General features: G+C 42.7%; 1 protein-coding gene across 1 annotated transcript in view; it reads left to right on the plus strand.

Moving 5' to 3' along the window:
• The window catches only part of gfra3 (GDNF family receptor alpha 3), a 77991-nt gene that overhangs the window by 13826 nt on the left and 41105 nt on the right, over positions 1-23060 (plus strand). The window lies entirely within an intron of this gene.

The raw sequence follows: 23060 nt of genomic DNA on the forward strand, positions 1-23060 counted from the left end.
CTTTAATTTTAAGATTGAGCTTAAAACGTTCCTTTTTGATACAGCTTGTTAGGGCTGGACCAGGTGACTCTGAACCCTTCCCTTGGTTAAACTGCAATAAACTACTTCTGAGGTCAACTCAATGCAATGAGGCATTCTTCTTCGCACACCTGTTTTCACTCTCTCTATTTTCATACACCACTCTGCATTTAATCATCATTATTGCTTTCTGGCTCTCTTCCACATTGTTTCTTTTATTCTCTCTTCCTGCTGTCATGAACCAATAGAATGATGGACTCACTTGCAGGACAGTGAGAGACAGTTAGTACACGTCCATTTAAATGGTAAATGGACTGGTTCTTATTTAGCGGTTTTCTACTCTATTTGAGCATATTAAATGGAGCAACTACAGGAATTACAGGAACAGAAACTCCACCCTATGTAGTGACATCTTCACAGACTCCCCAACGCACAAACTCAACAGAATTATCTGATCTGCTGTCTGCCATCATGCTGAGCGAGAGGATGGTGTGTGTAGTGGGCTTCAAAGCCAAGGCTAGGAGAGGGGCGGGGGATGGAGGGGCTTGTGTGGAACATATGTGCACATGTACAGACACATACACTAGGATGGTTTGGCTGAAGGTGAAAACAAACACTGAAAGTTCTTACATTTTAGTCCTTGTCTGATTTCCCAGCTTGAGTATTATAAATCACTCTCAGGCAACTGCTCAGTTTTCAAACATGGAAACATAGATAGACATAGATAGAAGGCAAGAGCATAAACCAGCCCTGCTCCACTGAGCTATCCAAGCTGTGCTCTCAGTGGCAGGGGAACAATATGAGAACAGCACCACCAAGGCTTGAAATGGAGCAATACTGGAAGAGCATATGTGAGAAGGACCCAACCTATAACGACAATGCTCAGTGGTTAGTGGATCTAAGAGTAGACCACACCAACCTCCCTGAACAGGATCCAGTGAACATCACAGTGGCAAAGATCCGAGAAAGGGTCTCCAGCAGTGAAGAGTTGGACAGCATCAGGCTCTGACATGATTCACACCAACTGGCTGAAGAAGCTGACTGCACTCTGTGAGTGTCTGGCAGCACAAATGAACCAGCTGGTAATGGATGAGACACACCTGGAATGGATAACTGAAGGCTGGACAGTCCTGAGTCCCAAGGATCCCCAAAAGGTATAACCTGCCTCAGTACCACATGGAAGCTCTTGTCAGGCATCGTAGCAGCTAAGAAGAACAGGCACATGACTCAATACATGAGCGTGGTACAGAAAGGAATTGCCAGGAATACCAGAGGAGTTTAACACCAGCAGCTGGCAGACAGAGCAGTCGCCCGAGACTGCAAGACCAATCTGTGGATTGACTACAGGAAGGCCTATGACTCAATGCCCCACACCTGGATCCTGGAATGCCTAGAAGTGTACAAGATCAACAGGACCCTAAGAGCCTTCATCAGGAATTAAATGAAGATGTGGTGAACAATACTAGAGACCAACTTCAAGCCAGTAGCACAAGTCACCATCAAGTGTGGGATCTACCAAGGAGATGTTCTGTCCTCAAATTCAAATTCAAATTCAAATTTTATTTGTCACGTACACAGTCATACACAGTACGATATGTAGTGAAATGCTTGGACAACTGCTCGTGACCTAAAGAAAACAAAAAAGGAAAGGCTATGAATAAGATAGGAAATAAATATGAAAAATTAAAAAGGGTAATTTAACTAGGAAGGAATAAAATATAAATTAAGGTTAAAAATGAAATAACTGTACAACACAAATTAGAATGAAGGGTAAATTTAACTGGGAAGAATAAGATAAAGATAAATATATAAATTAAAGTTGAAAATAAAATAACTGTACAACAAAATACACAATACACAATATAGAACTATATAAGAATGTATGAAGAAATCTAAATCTAAATAAATATATACACAATAACAGCAGCTGTACAAGTATTAACCGGAAATGAAGAATATAGTGACCAGTGTTGTGCAAAACCAAAGTCCAGAAAGTCCAGTGTGTGTGTAAGAACCATATGTGTGGGTCAGGACTGTGTGGTGGTGTGATTGAGAGACCGTATCGCCTGCGGGAAGAAGCTCCTCAGTCTCTCTGTGTTGGTCTTCAGGGAGCGGAATCGCTTTCCTGACCTCAACAGAGAGAACAGTCTGTTGTTGGGATGGCTGAGGTCCTTCACGATCTTCCTGGCCTTGGTCCAGCACCGCCTGCTGTAGATTGAGTGCAGGTCAGGGAGCTCGGAGCGGATGGTGCGCTCAGCTGACCGCACAACCCTCTGTAGAGCTCGTCTGTCCTGCATGGTGCTGTTCCCGAACCAGGTTAAGATGTTTCCCGCCAGGATGCTCTCTATGGTGCACGAGTAAAAGTTCCTGAGCACCTTGGAGGGCAGTTGGAAGTCTCTCAAGCGTCTGAGGTGGTAGAGACGCTGTCGGGCCTTTTTCACCACGGTGTTGATGTGACAGGACCATGACAGGTCCTGCGTGATGTGAACTCCGAGGTATTTGAAGCTGTCCACTCTCTCCACTGGGCACTCGTTGATGACGGGGGTCTGGTAGTTCCTCTCACTGATGTTCAGCATATCCCTGAACACCCTCAGTGACATTACTGACAGGATTAGCTATGTATACTGACTACGAATGGCGCAATTGACATTGGAATGTCATTCGGACTGGAGAAATGTAGTCGGATGCTAGCAAAGGAAGGGAAGGTAGTCAGAACTGAGGTGCTCACAATACCAGAAGGCAACATTGCAGATGTTGAGGACAGCTACAAGTTTTGCCTGTGGGATTCCCACAGGCAAAACTTGTAGCTGTAACTTGTAACTGTAAGACCCCAGGTGCAGGCTGTGTAAAGATGCCCCCTGACACTCCAGCACATATAAGCAGGGTGCAAGATGCTACCAGGCAGGGCATACATGGAACGCCATAACCAATTCCAGCATAATATACAGGAATATCTGTGCCGAGTATGGCCTAGATGTCCAATGTAAAAATGGGAAAATCCCCCTAGGGTGGCTAAGTATGATGGAGCTAAGATCCTGTGGCACTTCTAAGTACAGACAGATAAACTGATGATGGCTAACCAACCGGACATAGTAGTGGTCGACAAGCAGAGGAAGATGGCTGTAGTGATAGATGTAGATGTAGCAACATCAGGAAAAACTAACAGGAGAAGCTGGAGAAGTACCAAGGGTTGAGAGAAGAGCTCGAGAAGATGTGGAGGGTGAAGGTAACAGTGGTCCTAGTGCTAATTGGAACACTTGGTGCAGTGAGCTCCAAGCAAGTCGGGTGGGAGGACCCAGACCTCTGGTAGAGGACCTGGGCTTGAAGAGTAGACCGCCTGCAGGGGCGAGAGGGGAATTTTAAGTACCTGTGTGTGTGTAAGTCATACAAAACACACAAAGGCTCTGTTTACGAAATCCTCTTGCATTGTGTTGTCTAAAAGTTACCAACCAACGGGCCAAAATGACCCATTTGTAATGTTTACGCACCTGTAACACAATACAAAAGCAACAGTAATGTTGCAACAGCAATGTTTAATTCATATCCACAAAATGTGAATTATACACAGAATCTTTTGAAGTCATAATGTAACGTATCAATTACTTTATAAAATACTAAGTTACATGGTCAATACACAAGACATTACCACTGGTTTTCTAAATGGTTTCATCGTCCACTTCACAAGGTGATATTATCACTATCACGCATCAGCCAAGAATCCGTCACACATCCACCATGGTCCTGTCAGCGAAGAGGCAGCTATTTTAAATGGCTGTATCTGTACAGAGGAGAATAGTGGATGTACAGTGGGGCAAAAAAGTATTTAGTCAGCCACCGATTGTGCAAGTTCCCCCACCTAAAATGATGACAGAGGTCAGTAATTTGCACCAGAGGTACACTTCAACTGTGAGAGACAGAATGTGAAAAAAAAATCCATGAATCCACATGGTAGGATTTGTAAAGAATTTATTCGTAAATTAGGGTGGAAAATAAGTATTTGGTCACCTCAAACATGGAAAATCTCTGGCTCTCACAGACCTGTAACGTCTTCTGTAAGAAGCTTTTCTGTCCCCCACTCGTTACCTGTATGAATGGCACCTGTTTGAACTCATCATCTGTATAAAAGACACCTGTCCACAGCCTCAAACAGTCAGACTCCAAACTCCGCCATGGCCAAGACCAAAGAGCTTTCGAAGGACACCAGGAAAAGTATTGTAGACCTGCACCAGACTGGGAAGAGTGAATCTACAATAGGCAAGCAGCTTGGTGTGAAAAAATCAACTGTGGGAGCAATCATCAGAAAATGGAAGACATACAAGACCACTGATAATCTCCCTCGATCTGGGGCTCCACGCAAGATCTCATCCCGTGGGGTCAAAATGATCATGAGAACGGTGAGCAAAGATCCCAGAACCACACGGGGGGACCTGGTGAATGACCTGCAGAGAGCTGGGACCAAAGTAACAAAGGTCACCATCAGTAACACACTACAACGGCAGGGAATCAAATCCCGCAGTGCCAGACGTGTTCCGCTGCTGAAGCCAGTGCATGTCCAGGCCCGTCTGAAGTTTGCCAGAGAGCACATGGATGATACAGCAGAGGATTGGGAGAATGTCATGTGGTCAGATGAAACCAAAGTAGAACTTTTTGGTGTAAACTCAACTCGTCGTGTTTGGAGGACGAAGAATACTGAGTTGCATCCCAAGAACACCATACCTACTGTGAAGCATGGGGGTGGAAACATCATGCTATGGGGCTGTTTTTCTGCCAAGGGGACAGGACGACTGATCCGTGTTAAGGACAGAATGAATGGGGCCATGTATCGTGAGATTTTGAGCCAAAACCTCCTTCCATCAGTGAGAACTTTGAAGATGAAACGAGGCTGGGTCTTCCAACATGACAATGATCCAAAACACACCGCCCAGGCAACAAAGGAGTGGCTCCGTAAGAAGCATTTGAAAGTCCTGGAGTGGCCTAGCCAGTCTCCAGACCTCAACCCCATAGAAAATCTGTGGCGGGAGTTGAAAGTCCGTGTTGCTCGGCGACAGCCCCAAAACATCACTGCTCTCGAGAAGATCTGCATGGAGGAATGGGCCAAAATACCAGCTACTGTGTGTGCAAACCTGGTAAAGACCTATAGTAAACGTTTGACCTCTGTTATTGCCAACAAAGGTTATGTTACAAAGTATTGAGTTGTATTTTTGTTGTTGACCAAATACTTATTTTCCACCCTGATTTACGAATAAATTCTTTACAAATCCTACCATGTGGATTCATGGATTTTTTTTCACATTCTGTCTCTCACAGTTGAAGTGTACCTCTGGTGCAAATTACTGACCTCTGTCATCATTTTAGGTGGGGGAACTTGCACAATCGGTGGCTGACTAAATACTTTTTTGCCCCACTGTATAGGGCAAGGTAGGTGGAGCAGCCGGGCAGAAGGAAAATAGGAAGTGTAGTGAAGGAGAGTGTCGGTGTAATAATGATAGTGTGAGATGGACTAAGATGATATGTTGTGGTGATCTCATCAAGGGAGCAGTTAAAATAGGAAAAAGAAGGTTATAATACAAGACTTAAAACTGTCAAATTACAAAATAATAATAATAATAATGGATTGGATTTATATAGCGCTTTTCAAGGCACCCAAAGCGCTTTACAATGCCACTATTCATTCACTCTCACATTCACACACTGGTGGAGGCAGCTACAGTTATGTGCTTTATGTAAAATAGTTTACATAAAGCCTGTCATCATATTACTTTTGTTATGAAAAAATTATATTCCGTCTCTCATTGACAGCTGTAATTTTTTGACTGCCAATATTACTCCTTGCCTCATCTCTGTAAATAACAATTTTAAGATAACTGGCACTGAGTATGTCATAGGATTGGTAATAAGCTAAATAATTATGCAAATATTTGCAGTACTGCGCTGACGGACAGTATGGAGTGGAGAGAGAGTGGACCCAAATGCAGATGCTAGAGACCGAACTTTAACTGAAAGCGAGCCTTTATTTATGGCTGTATGAAACACAAACCAAAAGCAAATGGGAGACAAAGACTAAACTATCAAAACCTAAACTGGGAAAAACAACTAAGCACTAAGTACATGGAGCGTAAAGATCTAAAACCTGAGACATGAGATCTAAAACATAGGTTTTTAATGTTCCAGGTTTCATGTTCTGAGACTTAGAAACAGAAGGGAAGATGAGCAATCTGACAACAGGCAGCGGAAGACAGAGGACTAAATACATAGAGGATAACGAGGGGGTGGGAAACAGCTGGGAAACACAGCTGGACTAATCAGACAAGCAAAACTGAATACACTGAACACTGGACAAGGGACTATCAAAATAAAACAGGATAGACATGACAGACCAAATGCAGGGAACACAGGAAGGAGCGACATCTAAAGGACAAATGCAAACGGAACTAAATGATCTAATCAGAACTAACAAGCACAAGAAAAACTCAGAGAATTTAACTAAATTTAGAATATAAGTTCAACCAGATTCAAAATGTCCAAATGCAGAAACACTGGGTCACAGACCCAGCACCACAACGCTCGCCGTGGTGAGTGATGCCACAAATCTCTTGGGCAGCTGTTTCAGGAAAGGCGTCTGGAATAAAAATCTGCCAAACATCACACAAACATGCTCAGCCAACTGCTGCAGCACCTCATACATAAAACAAACATACATAAAAGTCCAATTTCGAGGAAAAACAAATCAGTGTTAAGTAGAAAGTATACAATTGATCCTGGATCTGCCAATACAAGAAATCTCAAACACCCTTCGGACAGACACAAAGGGTTTGTTTTCTGGCAAATACAGTACCTACACATTCCAATAAATTCGGTTTAACATGTAACTCAAAACTGAGTGCATTGATATGTAAATCTCATAAACCCATATTTTAGTCACAGTAGGACCTGGAAAACACATCACATGTTTAAAGTGAGAAAAATGTTTCAGAATTGTAAGAAAAGTTTAGAAAAAATATTAACTGGTTTTGCATTTGATGGCACCAAAATGTCTCAGAAAAGTTAGGAAAGGGCCCATCTTTCCACTGTAGCATCCCCATCTAACAATTCTCCTTAAACATCTACAAACTGAGGAGACCAGTTGCTGGACTTTTGGAAGAGGAATGTCTCCCATTCTAGTCTCATATAGTCATACTTCCTATATTGTCCTTCATCCAGGTGAAAAGTTTCATTGAGATTTAAATGTCATTAACAAGAGAGACCTGGCCAGGATTCATTTTCAGTTGATTTGTTTTAATGACAGAATAATAGCCCTTGTCCACTACTACCTACCAGGCTTGATTTTCTTTTCCAACTATTTATTTATGAGTGACTTATGTATATATGTATGTATATATATGTATATATTGTACTATTCTTAGTTAGTGTATTGTCTGTCTTGTCTTAATGTTGGTTTAAAATGGAGCACTGTAACAAAAAACAATTTCCCCCAGGGATCAATAAAGTATTCTGATTCTGATTCTGATTCTGATGCAATGCAACCTGGCTTAACTCAACAACTCTTTCAACTCTTTCTCCCACAGATACGATAGATATGTTGACCCACTCTCGTGCTGTAGAACTAATTTTACAAATATGGTAAAGTTTTTGCTTTCTTAAACTGTCAGACTACAGTTATTGGTCTTCAGCTTAAGCTGTTACTAAGGAAGCACAGAACAGGGAGCCAAAGTCCACGCAGCGATTCTTAGATGTTCTCTTATCACAAGCTGAAAACAGTCTTTCTTTGCTCCTTTCCATCTTCCATCAGCTATGACTGGGCCTTTTCGTTATGCATGAGGGAGAACTGATTATTGTTTGAAAGGCTAATAGAGAGTTTTGATTGGTATCATTTTGCCAAAGTCATGGGATGCATCGATATAAGGATATATTTTTAGGTCTTTATTGGTTGCAGTATTTTATTAAAGTGGACCATAATGGAAGATTATGCCAACTTTCATCCATCCATCGTCTTCCATTCATCCGGGGCCTGGTCACGGGGGCAGCAGCCTAAGCAGAGAAGCCCGGACCTCCCTCTCCCCGGTCACCTCCTCCAGCCTTTCCAGGAGGAACACCAAGGCGTTCCCAGGACAGCTGAGAGAGATCATTTCTCCAGCATGTCCTGGGTTTGCCTCAGGGCTTCCTCCTGGTCAAAACACCATATTTTCATTTTTTTTCAGCAGACCTGATTGAAACAAGAGAAAAATAATTTAACTGAAATAGCATATTCCCAACTTTGGGGACAATGCTTCACTTGGTTTTTTGGAAGCTCTAGAAAAGCTGGAAACCTTGAAAGTTGAATTAACACTTTAAGGATGACTAGAAAAAGAACTGTGATATATCACAAGGTTGGAATTTAATTTGAAAAAGTCAAAATGGTTAAGCAAATCAAATTTGGAGAGAACTAAAACTTATTAAAACTTATATACTGAAACCTGCTGCAGAGTTCCTGCTAATAAATTATAAGGCAAGCAGCTGCAATTCTTCGTTAGGACTCTGAGTGGTACCAAAGGAATATATTGCTGTGCAAAAGTCTGAGCCTCTTATAATTTTTTAATATTTTGTTAGGAAAATAGTCAATGGGGCAGCCATTTATTAAATTAAATTAGATACAATTCTAACAAACTTAAAAGTCAATATTAGACACGAGAAACTTTATTGTTTAGCACAACCTAAACTCTCTAATGCAAGCTTTCTTTTAATTCCTTTAAGAATGCTTCAGGAATAGTTCTCTCGTCTTCTTCGAGAACACGCCACAGCTCTTCTTTGGATGTTGGCTGCCTTTTGTTCTATTGTCTGTCAGGATAATTCCATTCTGGTTCAATAATGTGTCGACCGCGGCTCAGGGAGACCAGTCGATCACTGGTAATACCCCACTATGTTTTTTTTCTGCAGGTATTTTATTTGACCTGCATTGGCAGTGGGTTTGGGATCATTGTCATGCTGAAAAATTAAGACAATCAGATGCTTTCCAAATTATTTTCTTCTTTCCCATCCTCCATTCATATCATAATTGTTTTACTTGCTGATAGTCTATCAAAATAGCATGTAAATGTAATGAGTACCACAGGCCTCAGCTGTATCTAAAGATGCTTCTAAAGATAAAGGTCACTCTTTCGAGGATACTAATGTTTACATTTTGGACAGATGATACAGTGAGGCAAGGTCTCGCAATCGTTTTACCTGAAAACAGTGCAGATAAGGACTCACGTCCTTTTTCACATCTTGGCTCGTGTGATGAAGCACATGATCAATAGTGGGTCAATGACTCTCTCTAAAATTTCTGCTTGTGCTTGTTTGTGTTGAGTTAAGAATTATAAATGGCTTCAAGCGCATATTCAAGCCTGTGAAATGCATTTAGACACTGAGCCATGGCTCTGTGCTACATACAGACATTTCTGCATCTCTGCCAATCAAAGACACTTTGTATGTACAGTGGTCCCTCATTTATCGCAGGAGTTACGTTCTAAAATTAATCGGCGAAGTAGCCAACTTTATTTTTTACAGTCATTATAGATGTTTTAAGGCTGTAAAACCCCATCACTACACACTTTACACACTTTTGTCAGACAGGCATGAACATTTTCACACTTTTCTCTCTTGTTTAAACACCCTCAAACTTCAAACCTTCGTAGAAGTCCAGTATTATAGAATGAAACCAACGGTCAAACCCTGTTTTCGGGTCCAGAATCAATGGTACAGAAGTAAAAGAAGCAAGAAGAATGAGTTGAGTAAAGTTTGACTTATCTGACTGTTTTGTTTCACTTAATGCGCCTTATAATCTGAAAAATACGCTAACTTCTACCTTACTTTAGCCTGTCCAGAAGTCCAACTTTTTGTGCGGTGGTTATCATCTTCCTCTGCCTTTTGGGTGCAACCACAGGTGCCTTTGACAGTGCAAAAGGTTTCGTCGACATTGTTGTGTTTGTTGGAGGAATCTTACAAACATACAGTGCAGCACTTCAGAGTCACACTGCTAGCGATTGAAGATTTATGTAAATTTGACAAGATGAACGCATTCGGTACTAAACAGGAAACACGGCACGAGATTGATTGACAATGGTCTACAGCCAATCAGGATGCAGAACACAATGGGCTATAAACAAACAAAAAAAAGCATGCAAAAAAGAAAAGTGAAGAAAAGTGAAGCGTGTTATAGCGAGGGCCCCACAAAGACTTTAGAAGACCACCGACTCCCCGCCTCTCTGCACACCTGACCTGCACCACTACATTTGCTGTCTTTGGAACATCTGTCCCCTTCATTCTTTCACATAACAATGTGAGCCCAGTCTGTATTTTAATGTGATTGACCACATAGTGGGCCCATCAAAACACCTCTGCCTGCATGAATTCTCAGCAGGGCTAAAGATTGATGTCCCACATACTGGAGGGGCCATTAATAACTGACGCATGAAATTATCTCACAGGCTGGATATAATTGCATCTGGTCTACATGATACAGAGAAAGCTGCTGCTAAGAGAGAAATTTGTCAGCACGACTCTTTGGACTCTTTGGAATTGTAAGAAAAGTGTCCTGCTTGACCTCGTCTATACCATGTTGCCAAAAGTAATTATTCACATTCACTTACATTATTGAATCTAGGTGTTCAAATCATATCCATGAACACAGGTGTATAAAATCAACAACCTAGGCATGCAGACTGCTCCTACAAACATTTGTGAAAGAATGGGTTTCACAGATGGTGCAAAATGCAGCTACTTGCATTTTAACAAGAACTAGAAAATTTGAGCACAATACCCATGCACTGAGAGCTCTTCATTGGCTACCTTGTCAGGTTCAAGCAGATTTTAAGGTCCTGCTGCTCACCTACAAGGCTTTAAACGGCACCTTCATACCTCTCCAACCTTTTACACCTTTATGTTCCATCCCGTGCTCTACGATCTCAGGACTCTGGCCTTCTAAAGGTTCCTAGGTCAGAAAAAAAGACAAATGGAGAGCGTGCCTTTTCTTTTTGTGTCTGTGGAACAACCTCCCTCAAGATATTAGGCAGGCATGCTCTGCGGAGGTTTTTAAAACTAAGTTGAAGACACAGTTGTTCACCCCATCCTACATGTCTTAATTCTATGGCTCTTAGTTTTTAAATTTTTACCATTTTTAAATTGTATTGTGTTTTTTACTTGTATTGCTATGTATCACTTTTATTTTATTTATCTCTTTAGGTTCAAATAGTTGTACAGCACTTTGTTTGAAGGCGCTTTATAAATAAAGTTATTATTATTAGTAGTAGTAGTTTTATTATTATTAAGGAGCTCAGTGAATTTCAGCATGGTGCCGATAGGATACCATCTGTGCAACAATGCCTTTCCTCACTACTAAATATTCCCCAATCAATTGTTAGTGGTATTATAACAATGTGGATCAAGTGGGAATGACAATTAGTCAGCACAAAGCGGTAGCTAACCTAATATTACAGAAAAGGATCAGCAGATGCTGAGGTACGTAGTGCACAGAGGCACCAACTTTCAGTCAATATTTACATGCCTAAAAACTGCATGTGGCCTAAGTGTTATTAACTCAATAACACTGATAGAGAACTTCATGGGATTTAGTTTCATGGCTGAGCATCTGCATCCCAGCCCTTATTTGCTTCAGGGGTAGCTGTAGCTCAGGTGGTAGAGCAGTCGATCCCAGACGGCATCCTTGGGCATCCTGGGCAAATATCCTAGGGCACGATGCTAACACTATGTTGCTCTCTGATGCAGGCATTGGTGTGTGAATGTTAAATTGGAAGCATTTAGAAATAGTGTATATGAAAGTGCTTGTGTGAATGTACAAGTTGTGTAAAGCACTTTCCAGCAGTGCAATTTGAGTTCTAAGCATCTCAGAAACTCTTCAGAAAAGCATAAAGTCAAACATGAATTTTAAAAACACCAGTACAGGCTTATAAGGCCCTGAAGTAAAAAAAAAAAAAACCCTACATTTTCCACAAAATGACATCACTTCCTGTTTTGGCCAGGAAAATATGCGATAGTTCGCGCTGACGTCTATTCCAACGTAGGACGTGTTTTGAACAGCTGATCGGATCGGCAAAGCGTGTTTCTGGAATATTATGTTTTTGTTGCTGCAAGCGCGATATTTTTGCAAAGTTTTATGTGGAAGGAAACTGTGACCTAGGGCAAGCTGATGGCACAAGATGTAAGTACGACTCCTCCGGTTTCATATGCAAAAAAAAATTATTGCTTAAGTGGTTCCGGTTCTACGGGGACTTAAAAATAGTTACGCAAAACGGAGCGTGCCCGCTCCGACTGGCTTTAAAGAGTTAAATAATTCATTTAATGTTTCATTAATTAATTAAAATTGGAATTAATTAAAGAAATATATCAATATTTAAATGCCCACTCATTTTATTTAAAACATTTATAAAATTATTTATTTCCTGTTTTATTTAAATAATGACACATTTAATAAATTAATTATTTATTTAATAAATTACTTATTGACACATTTAGCTAGTTATTTAATGACCTTTTATTTAATTCATTTTGGCACTCCTGGCCTCGGGGCTGTGTTCATGAATTAATTTTATTTGTCAGTCTCAGTCATCAAAGCCAGGGAGCAGGGCTAGCAATGATCGAGTCAAAACCATTGCTTTGGCCTGATGGCCATTCTTTCATTGGGTATTTCTCAGCACCAACAATAGAAATGTTGAAACTAACTAAGCTGTAGTTCGAAATATACCCTGTTTGTGTGTCACTAAATGCACTTAATGGAGTGGTTGAATCTTAAAATATGTGTTTGGTTTTTAAAATAAAGCCTATTTGCAAAAGTGCTTTGATGATTTTGGAGATGTCTTTTCTTTTTTCTTTTTTTTTTTTTTGCCTGTCCCGTTTGGCTCTTTTGCCCTCAGAATTGTTGTCTAAAGGCAAAGAAAGATGCCCAACGGATTTACTTTACCAAATTGACCATCTCAGCCTTGCCATAATGGTCCATTTGATTCACCTTTTATTGTTTATTTTATTTTCACTTGCTGAATACGGGACAGACTTGACTGGGGGAAAGAAGGGGAGAAAGAAAGAGGGAAAGAGAAACAGCTGAGAAGAGGGACGGGGGAGAAGGGCAAAAGACAAAAACCAACAGAACGGGCAGAGAAAAAAAAATGCATATATCAATCACCTGGATCACCTGCTGAGAAAGAAAAAAGAAAACAAGCAGAAGAGAACAAGAGTAATAGAATAAACAACATCACAATGATATATGGGAATATGACAGTAAATACTAAATGTTAAACATTATTGTGCAGCACATAAGATCAACAGAACACAGTGTGCTTTGAGGTAGGAGCCAAAAAGGGTGTAGTTTGTGGGTGTGATCACCCGTGTGTACACCTGTGAGCATGGACGCGCTTGTTTTTTGTTTTTTAAAAGGTTCCTTCATGTAATGATCTGCTAGAGGGTGTGGGGGGGCCACAGCCCCGTCCTCCAGGGTGTGAAGCAGGTGTGGAGGAGATCAAAACTCCAGACATCCAGAGGCCCCCAGAACACAAGAGACCAAGGAAGACCAACAGAGGGGCAGCTGCGCCACTGTCCCAGTAAGAGCTGAGGAGAGTCCCAGATGAGGGCTCACTCAGCAGCCGCGGAGCAGAAGCCAGGGGGGGTTGCAGTGACGCGCCCGTGATCTCCGCCGGCAGCCAGCCGTGCCTGAGTGACCGAGCCCCAGGCCGAGAGGCTGGGGGCACCCCACCTCCGAAGTGGCCCGAGCGAGCCCCAGGCTCCAGGCCCCGATAAGCGGCCGCCAAGGAGTGAGCCGGTGTGTACCTGGACGCCCATCCCCGGACACAAAGAACCACCAACGCACCGATGTCTGAGGGAGTCCGCCACTGGCAGGGGAAGTGGTGGTGGGGGGAGATAGGCCTCCAAACCTTGGAGGCCTGAGATGTCCACAGAGAGGTGGCGTCTGACACCCAACCTGACATATAGACACAGACATACAGGCACACACAGATACAAACATCCATTCCCCCCCTCATGCTCTCATATGCACTTACTCCACACTCAACCAACGTGGAGACAGACATAAAGAGACGCTGTACACACGATCACACTCCCCAAGCGTACTCTACGAACCGGGTCTAGGTACCCTTGCCCCTGGAGGGGGGGAACTGCACCCAGACCCAGGTGGTGTTACCCTTTTCCCTGCGGTGGGGAGAGGCAGACCGCCCCGACTCCGCAGCAGCAGGGAGGCCCCACACTCCAGACCGCAGTCGGACGGCCAACTTCTCCTCCTAGCCCCCCCGCTCCAGCAGGCCGCAGAGAATGGGGGCGGGAGAAGACTCCAAACCTCCCTCCACCCGCTCATTGTAGTGTTGATGCATGTGTGTTCTAAGGTGCAATTAAAACCCAGGAGGGCATGGAGCTACCTGCCAGAGAGCAGCAGGTAAGCGCATGGTCCCTCCTGCTAGCCCTCAATGTCTACGTGTATTTAACATTGAGAGGTGGGCAACGACGCCGGGGGTGAGGTGTACACCCTGATGGTAATTTGGACTCCGTGCATCGTGCCCACCCCCAAGATCCTATATGTATGTGTAATGAGAGTGTGAGTGATGTGAATGTCTAAGTTGTGGGATAAAATTGAGGCACAGGCAGCCAGAAGGGGACGGGGGGGGGGGGGGGGGGGTAGCCTCCTCTTCACCCTGGTGACATAACCCTACTCCAAGGTCCTGCATGTGTGGGTGGTTGTGGTGGAGCGGGAAGAGGGAGGCAACTGGAGATGGGGAGGGAAGGAAGGGAGGGGCAAGTGACCCCTCCCTGGGGCCAGCTCCCCCGCTGACCCCAGTAGGCACCCCCATACTCCGCGACCCGACAGGGTAAGGGGGCCCAGGCCCATCCAGCCCATCCAGATTTTGGAGATGTCTGCCCAGCCCAGTATCATAGCAAGCAAGCAGTCGGGCTCAGGTGCAGCCGATAAAGCGTGGGTGCCACCATAACTTGCATAACCTCCGCTGACTTTCACCTCTCAGAGGGCGAACACCAACTTCATTTACCCTCCACCCAGGTGTCATTATGGATGATAACATCGTCCAAGTAGGGGGCAGCAATGCATTGTGTGGCTGCAGCACTCGGCTGGGGCTCTGAACGAGCTGAACGCAAGTGTGACAGATTGGTACAAACCGTGGAGAAGGCTGTTTTTTCCTTGGGTTCTGCAGATAAGGGACTCTGCCAGTAGCCCTTGGTTAAATCCAGCGTTGTGAAAAACCGGGCCATGCCCAACCGGTCCAGGAGTTCTTCGACCCGGGGCATGGGGTAAGCAACAAAATGTGACACTTTATTTATTTTGCGATAGTCCACACAGAACCGTATAGACCCATCTTTCTTCACCACAAGAACTATGGGGCTACCTATCTTCTGCATTTCAGCCAATTCCCTCTGAACAATTTGCCTTTTATGTTCAGGAAGCCTGTCGGGTTATGAACGCACCGTCACTCCAAGCTGCGTTTCAAAATGGTGCTCGATGAGAGTCGTACAGCCAAGCAGGAGGGGCGAACGTCTGGAAAGCGCTGTTGCAATGCAGCAACATCCGCTCTCTGTGCCTGTGTGAGATGGTCATCACAATGGAGGGAGGCGGGAATGCCCCAACTAATGTCTCTCCTTCACCAGGCTCACCAGAGAAGTGGTTTCAGCCTCTCTCCACGCTCGAGGAGGTTGAGGTTATAAACCTGTGTGGCCCCTACCCTGTCTGACCCTGCAACCTTACGCTGGCGTAAGAGACTCAGCAGCCGATTAGAATCAACCAGAACAACATTTACTGTATATATTTAATAAATAACCAAATTAATGCACGCATCTTCCTGTGACAATGTGACCGTTTGCTCTTCAGTACAAAGGGCTTCACATGCAGCTCATATAAAAGATTCCCCCATCATATAATCTCTTAACACATGCTTTAAATAAAAGAGTGAGTGAAAATGTGGAGTTTCCAGCCGATTTTTAATCAAAATGATCAAACCTGCTCCGACAGTTTTTTATTCTCTCCGCTGCAGTTTAAAGGTTTGAGAGTAAAGATCAGGTATACAAACAAACTTCAAGCATAGACTCAGCAATTAAAGTGTCTGCGTCCTGTTATAAGAGCATATATGTAAAACTGTTTTCAGCCAACATGAAAAAGGAATAAAGTTGTGTCTGTGATTAATTACTGATGCTCATTAGGGAAACACAAAGACTTGAGGCAGACCTGCTATTTCCATCATCAACATGTTTCCATGTGTTTTGCAGTTTTTCAGCAGGACCCTGCTGTAAGACTAGCTGCACAGCTGATGAACGAAGAAACAAAGCAAAATATAAGAATAGGAATTCAAGAATTATAAGAATAAATATATGTACAGATATAATATAAATAAAATATAATAGAAAGATAATATAATAGGGTGGCACGGTGGTTAGCACTGTTGCCGCACAGCAAGAAGGTCCTGAGTTCAATTCCACCATCAGGCCGGGGTCTTTCTGTGTGGAGTTTGCATGTTCTCCCCGTGTTCGTGTGGGTTCCCTCCGGGTACTCCGGCTTCCTCCCACCGTCCAAAGACATGCACTTAGTGGGGATAGGTTAATTGGTTAATCCAAATTGTCACTAGGTGTGAATGTGCGAGTGAATGTGAGTGTGAATGGTTGTCTGTCCCTGTGTGTTGGCCCTGCGACAGACTGGCGACCTGTCCAGGGTGTACCCCGCCTCTCGCCCCATGACAGCTGAGATAGGCTCCAGCGCCCCCCGCGACCCTGAAAAGGATAAGCAGACGCGAATGAATGGATAATATAATATAAATCTCGGGGTGCTATCAACATTGCTATTAACATGTTCATAAATAAAGGCCGACTTTCTGCCTTTAGTCTTATTCATGAGAATTATTAGTTGTCTTCTAACATCCAGAAGTCTGCACGATGTGTTTCATAGTTTCTAACAAGCCTTGTTAAATAATTGGCCTCCAGCTCGCACTGGAACGGTTCGCAGCCAAGTGGGAAGCGGTAGTATGAGAATCAGCCCCTTCCAATCTGAGGCCATGGTCCTTAGCTGGAAAAGGGTGGAGTACCTACTCTGGGCCAGGGACGAGTTCTTGCCCCAAGTGGAATAATTTAAGTATCTCTTGTTGACGAGTGATGGGAGTAGGGAGCGGGGGGGAGTGAGAAGTTTAGCCATGGGCTCAGGGTAGAGCCGCTGCTCCTCCACATCAAAAGGAGCCAGTTGATGTGGTCCTGGGCGTGTCCCGGGTAAGGTGTGTCCCACCGGGAGGAGGCCTCGGGGCAGACCCAGGACACGTTGGAGAGATTATATTTCTCGGCGTGTCTGGGAACGCCTCGGTGTTCCTCTGGACAAGCTGGAGGAGATGGCTGGGGAGAGGGAGGTCTGGGCTTCTCTGCTTAGGCTGCTGCCCCTGTGACCATGCCCCGGATGAGCGGAAGAAGATGGATGGTTGTTTTTTATTTTTATTTTTGTGAACTCTGAAAATTCTAACAGTCAGCTTGTGCTTAGAATACAGTTGAATAAATATTAAGAACCAGATGATGTAATCATTTCTGGACAGGCTGGAGCATGCTGGTTCAGACGCTGCTCCTCCCAGTGGAAACGCACCTTCTGTAGGGCTTTTTATGAGAGAGAAGGCAAATATGCTCCAGTTATAAGTTTTCACAATTTATTATCCAAACAGTTGGAATTTCAAATTAGTTTTACATGGCACCATGGACCTTCTCTCTCTGGCTCAGAGACAAAAGGCTGCCGCACCCAGGAAGTAAACACTCTTTTATTGCATGTCACAAAAACGTGGTATTAATATGATTGGTCAGAACAGTTTAGAGTGGCCTTAGGTGTGATGTCGACTCAGGTTTCCTCTTCTGCAGCTTTCTAAGCGTCTCCATTACCATGGCAACCATCTCTTGTCGTCCAGTGTAAAGACGGAGCTTGCATTCTGTAAGAGAAGCTTTATGATCGAGGCTCCGTTCCTGTGAGGGGTCTGGTGTCTGTTACTATTAGGGTAGCAGTCTACTTCCAAACTCTCTACAATTCACTGTGTGCAGTAAAAAATAAAACACAAATATGTTATTCTATTTATGAGACATTAGTTTTATAGATAAACATAAATCCCAACACTTCTCTTTCCTCCTTGTATAAAAAAGATTGTTAATGCTAGTTTTGATTCAAAATTCAATTCCGTTAAAAAAAAATCCAACACATATGAACACCAAATAATAAAGAACAGCAAATGGTTCAGTTTAAACGTCTAACAGCAGTTATGAGACTTAACTTTAATCTGAGCCAAACTGATTTTCTAAGTTGTAAATACAGTAAACGCCCCCCGTCAGACAGTGTTTAACCTCCACTGAGTCAGCAGGTCTTAAAAGTTGTCAGTGTTGGGCAAGTAATTAGTTATAGTTACTAGCTACTTCTTCAAGCAATTGAGTTAGTAACTGAGTTACAATATTATACAAGTTACTAATTACTACGAAAAGTAACTATTGCGTTACTTTAAAAAATGTTTATCCGTTTACACTGCTGTCTGCTTATGGTGGCTTTTTGGCAGCGATTGCAGCAGTTACCTCATTGTTCTGACACACAACACAAAACTATCCACAACACTACACACTAACTACACAAGACAAAACATTAACTACACACTCCAAACACGCTAAACGTCACAAATCTCTCACATCTCAAAACTCCCTCCCTCTCTCGCTCTGTCTCTTGCTGCCACCCTTCCTAAAACTTCCCTCAACAAAAGAATAATAAAAAAAATCTTCCTGAACAACCAATGCCATGTTGCCATGTCGTTTTTTTTTTGATTGGTCAACACGGTACATTTTTCCACCAATAGGAAAGGGTTTATTGGCTTTTGTTTTTGCTTTTGAGGGCTTTCTTTAGACAACGCAGTTTCTTCCCGTAGTCATTTTTGCTATGTCACTTTAAATTGGTCATGTGATTGGTTTGCCATGATTACTTATTTCTTCCTCAGCCAATCAGCAGCACTTGTGCAATTGTTTTGCCCTCTGGCTCCCAGTAAGCTGAAGACAGCTTCAATCGTATGTGTGTTGAAAAATAGTAACGCATCTGCATCGCATTTTCTTGTCAGTAACGGTAACGGCATTGTAACGATAGAAAGTAATTAGAATTAGATAGTAATGTGTTAGATTACTAATTACTGAAAAAAGTACTGTGTATGTGATAAGTCTCTCATTACGGCTGTTTATGCTGTCCCAACCACAATATTCTTACTCAAAGGTATGTGTGCATGAGTGTGTGTGTTGTAAACCCTCCCCTGTGGTTATACAATATTGTGTTCTCCCATGCATGCGCGTGTGCCTGTGGTGCTGCTGATTGTGCTTCATGCTGTGCACGTGTCCAACCCATCAAGGTTCACACTGGTATGCTCGCTCACAATCTTCTACATCCTTTGCTCTCTGCACTGCCATCTCTTCCTTTTTCTATCTCTGCATTCCCCCTTCCACCTCCCCATATGACATTTCTGCCATCATTATAGGATGGCAGAGGGTCGCACTTCCCATGTGTCAGTTATTGGATTTTAGCAGTGGATCATCAAGGCTTTTGTTTTTGTTTATTTTATTTTTTTTGCTATTGCAAATTGAAGCAATCTTACTTCAGAAAGCAACAATTTCTTTCTGGAAAAACTTTGGATTCAACAGAATTTAAGAGCAATTTGAAAATAATACATAAAGGAAAGACTGACTTTGGAGAGCATCCATTCCTACCTACATTTATTGTACACTTCTTCAAGTAGGTAAGAAAACAAAAGAGGGGGTGGAATGTTGCAATGACAGAAAAATCTATTCTTTAGTTATTAAAAGTCAGATGAGTGAAATTGTCACTGTGTGCTTAGTCCATGACAACTGGCATCATGCCTATTACACAAATGCAGACCAAACAACCACACAGAGAATTCTTCTCAGCACGCTTTCAGTTTGACTGTGGTGTGGTTTGTCTTAGATGTTAAAGCACAGCAGACAGAATTTGTGCTAGTTCACTTTTAGACTGCATTCCAAAGCCAAAATTATTATGCAGAATTTTCTTTACCCACGTGGAGCACCCAGAAAAGCAGTCAACTCAGAAATAAAAGCCTCAAACGTTGCAACAACATTAATATAAAAAACAAACCAAAAACTAGAAACTAAACTGGGCACTGGAACCTGGAGACTAAGAAACTTGAGGAAGGAAACCAACCAGGACCAGGAGCTAGAATATTTTCAGGAACATGAGAGGAGAAAACATAGCACGATGCAACAAGCAGGGGAAGACTGAGGACTAAAATACACAGGTAGGATCACGGGAGCATGGGGAACAGCAGGAAACACAGCTGGGACAAATCAAACATAATGAGATGAGGGAAGGCAAAACTAGATACACTGACCAAGCGCACAAGACTGTCAAAGTGAAACAGGAAATACGACATGTACGCACAGACACAGACTCAGAGACATCAGAAACACTATGACATAGCTGACATGGTGACAGAGGGAACATACACCAAGTTCCAAATTATTATGTAAGTGATATTTTCCTCTGATTTTCCTAAATAGTCGATTCAAATGACAGTCAGCATAATTTTTGAGTCATCAACCATTAGAGTATAATTCAAATGTTACTGAACAAACCTCCCAATGATAACAGTGTTTTTCACAAATAAAAATCGTAAAACGCACTGTTCCAAATTATAACGCACAACAGAGTTTCAAAACATTTTATAGGTTGTAGAGAATTGAAAATGGTCATTTGTTGAATTTGCAGCATCAGAAGATCATATTTACTGAAATCAAAAGCTATTTCAATCAAAAACATCTTAACAGGTCAAGTTACATATTAATATAGAACTGCTTATTTGATAGCAGTTTCACAATTCTTCCACAATGCTTCCCCGTGTTTTTAACACTGCAGGCGTGATTGCGGATGCCATGCAGGTGCGTCCACACGGCACTGCCGACCACGCCTCACCACATCTGTCTTCCTCCAACAGTCCAACGAAATGCATGTGGTCAGGTTAATTGGTCATTTTAAATTGCTGGCAAGTGTGAGTCTTAGCCCAGACTGGCAACCGGTCCTAAATTTGTAAAAGTTTTATCACTACCAATACTAGTGCAGAATTAATGTACAACATATATGTTAAAGGGTTAACTAGGCAACTGGAACCCGGAATTTCCACGACTGACCAACTATCAGCTTAAAATAACCAAATTGCTTCCAGTTTTTGTGGTGTATAGGTTTTATACTTATTTTTGTATAGTAATTCATATTTTCTTTGTTTCCTGGGTTCTAAAACTTTGGAGGAGAGTGGCATAAAAATGGCTAGGGTCAGCCTTTTCAATATTGAAATAATCAAAACTGAAATATTCCTACCTGGCAGCATGGTGCAAACAGTAAGAAGGTTCTGAGTTCGACCCTGCCATCTTGCTGTGGCTATCTGCATCTCTGGTATTCTGGCTTCCTCCCACAGTCCAAAGACATGCAGTTACTAGGGTTACAATTGCATTTGTCCCTAACCATCGGGAACCCCCACGTTAACTTTTATCGAGTGGAAAAAAGCTGGCGTTCATCCTCCAGCTTCACTGTGTTGATGTTATGCTAACATAGCTGCATTGCTAGTGATCACGTCGACATCATTTTATACCAGCTAGCCCAACTTCAGTAACCCTACAAACGTCATGCTGTTTAGTTTCCTGTCTTCATTTATGTTGGAAGTGATAGCAGAGCTGTACGTTTGAATTTTTCGGAAAACTCTCAGTCAGAACATGCTATATCATGTTTAGGTGGAAGCTAGCGAGCTAACTTCTTGCTAACTCCTAACTCCGTTAAATTTAATAAATTCTGTCTACATGGTTGCCTGGATGTTAAACTTAATTGTTACAACTGGTAAAGCAGGAACGCTGATCATTTTATTAAAGATGAAAGAATTTAGACAGTTTTTAACTCTCAGTGATGCTGCAGTGTTCGTTTGATGTTGAGACCTGAGGTGAACGGAGTTTAGGACCCAGATTACTCAGCAAGACCCATGACTACAGTAGCTGTAATGCTCCAGCAATCCATGAAGCGATGCGGCTTTGTAGCTTACCAAAGTCGTACTAAAACATTTTTGACAGATTTTTGAGCACCGTGTACCACATAAAATTGGTTCAAGGTCAGTAAGCCAGTGTTGCCAACTTAGCGACTTTGTCGCTATATTTAGCGAGTTTTCAGACCCCTTTAGCGACTTTTTTTCTAAAAAGCGACTAGCGACAATTCTGGCGACTTTTTCTGGTGTTATTGGAGACTTATTTATGACGACTTTTGACGTGAAAGCGGGTATCGCTCTTACTCTCAACAAGCAGCGGGTGCTGCCGTGGGTACCTCGCCCGTTCCAAAGTGCTCACGGGCGGAGGATAGTCCACCCCCAGCTGCTGTCAGGGCAGAAGATGTTCACACCTATGCGTCCGAACTGCAAATGAATCGCACATGAGCGAAGCCGCTGCTCCCGCACTGACTGTAGCGCAGTCAGTTCTTCTTTTACTGTTGTGCTGTTTTGTGGATCACGAGGTTTAAAACTACTTATAAACACACACACACAAAGTAACTCCACCAGAGTGCCAATTTCGGGTTACTTTTACCGGTCCATGCCCAGATAAGGAGCAGGGTTGGAATTGTGACATTAAAAAACAATAATTGCTAAAATAAATTTAATTTGTAGTTCTAAATAAATTCTAAATGCATTTAGGACGTTTTTTACTCACTTTATGTCTCTTCCACGATGTTATTTCTCTCTCCAACAACATAGGTTACAATTAGATTAGCATGACCAATTATGCAAATGACGTCATTTAGCGACTTCTAGCGACTTTTAGGACAGCCAATAGCGATTTTCCTTACTGAGGAGTTGGCAACACTGCAGTAAGCACAACCAGAATTCATACACAAGGCGCACTGGATTATAAGGCGCACTGATGCACTAATATGAAAGTGAAAGCATACGCCTTATAGTGCGGAAAATACAGTTCTAACTTGAGAGTATGAACCTATGAGGGTGCAGAAAGCCAGTGACTGA

The sequence above is a fragment of the Astatotilapia calliptera genome, chromosome 2 (genome assembly GCF_964374335.1).
Source record: "Astatotilapia calliptera chromosome 2, fAstCal68.1, whole genome shotgun sequence".
NCBI lineage: Eukaryota > Metazoa > Chordata > Actinopteri > Cichliformes > Cichlidae > Astatotilapia > Astatotilapia calliptera.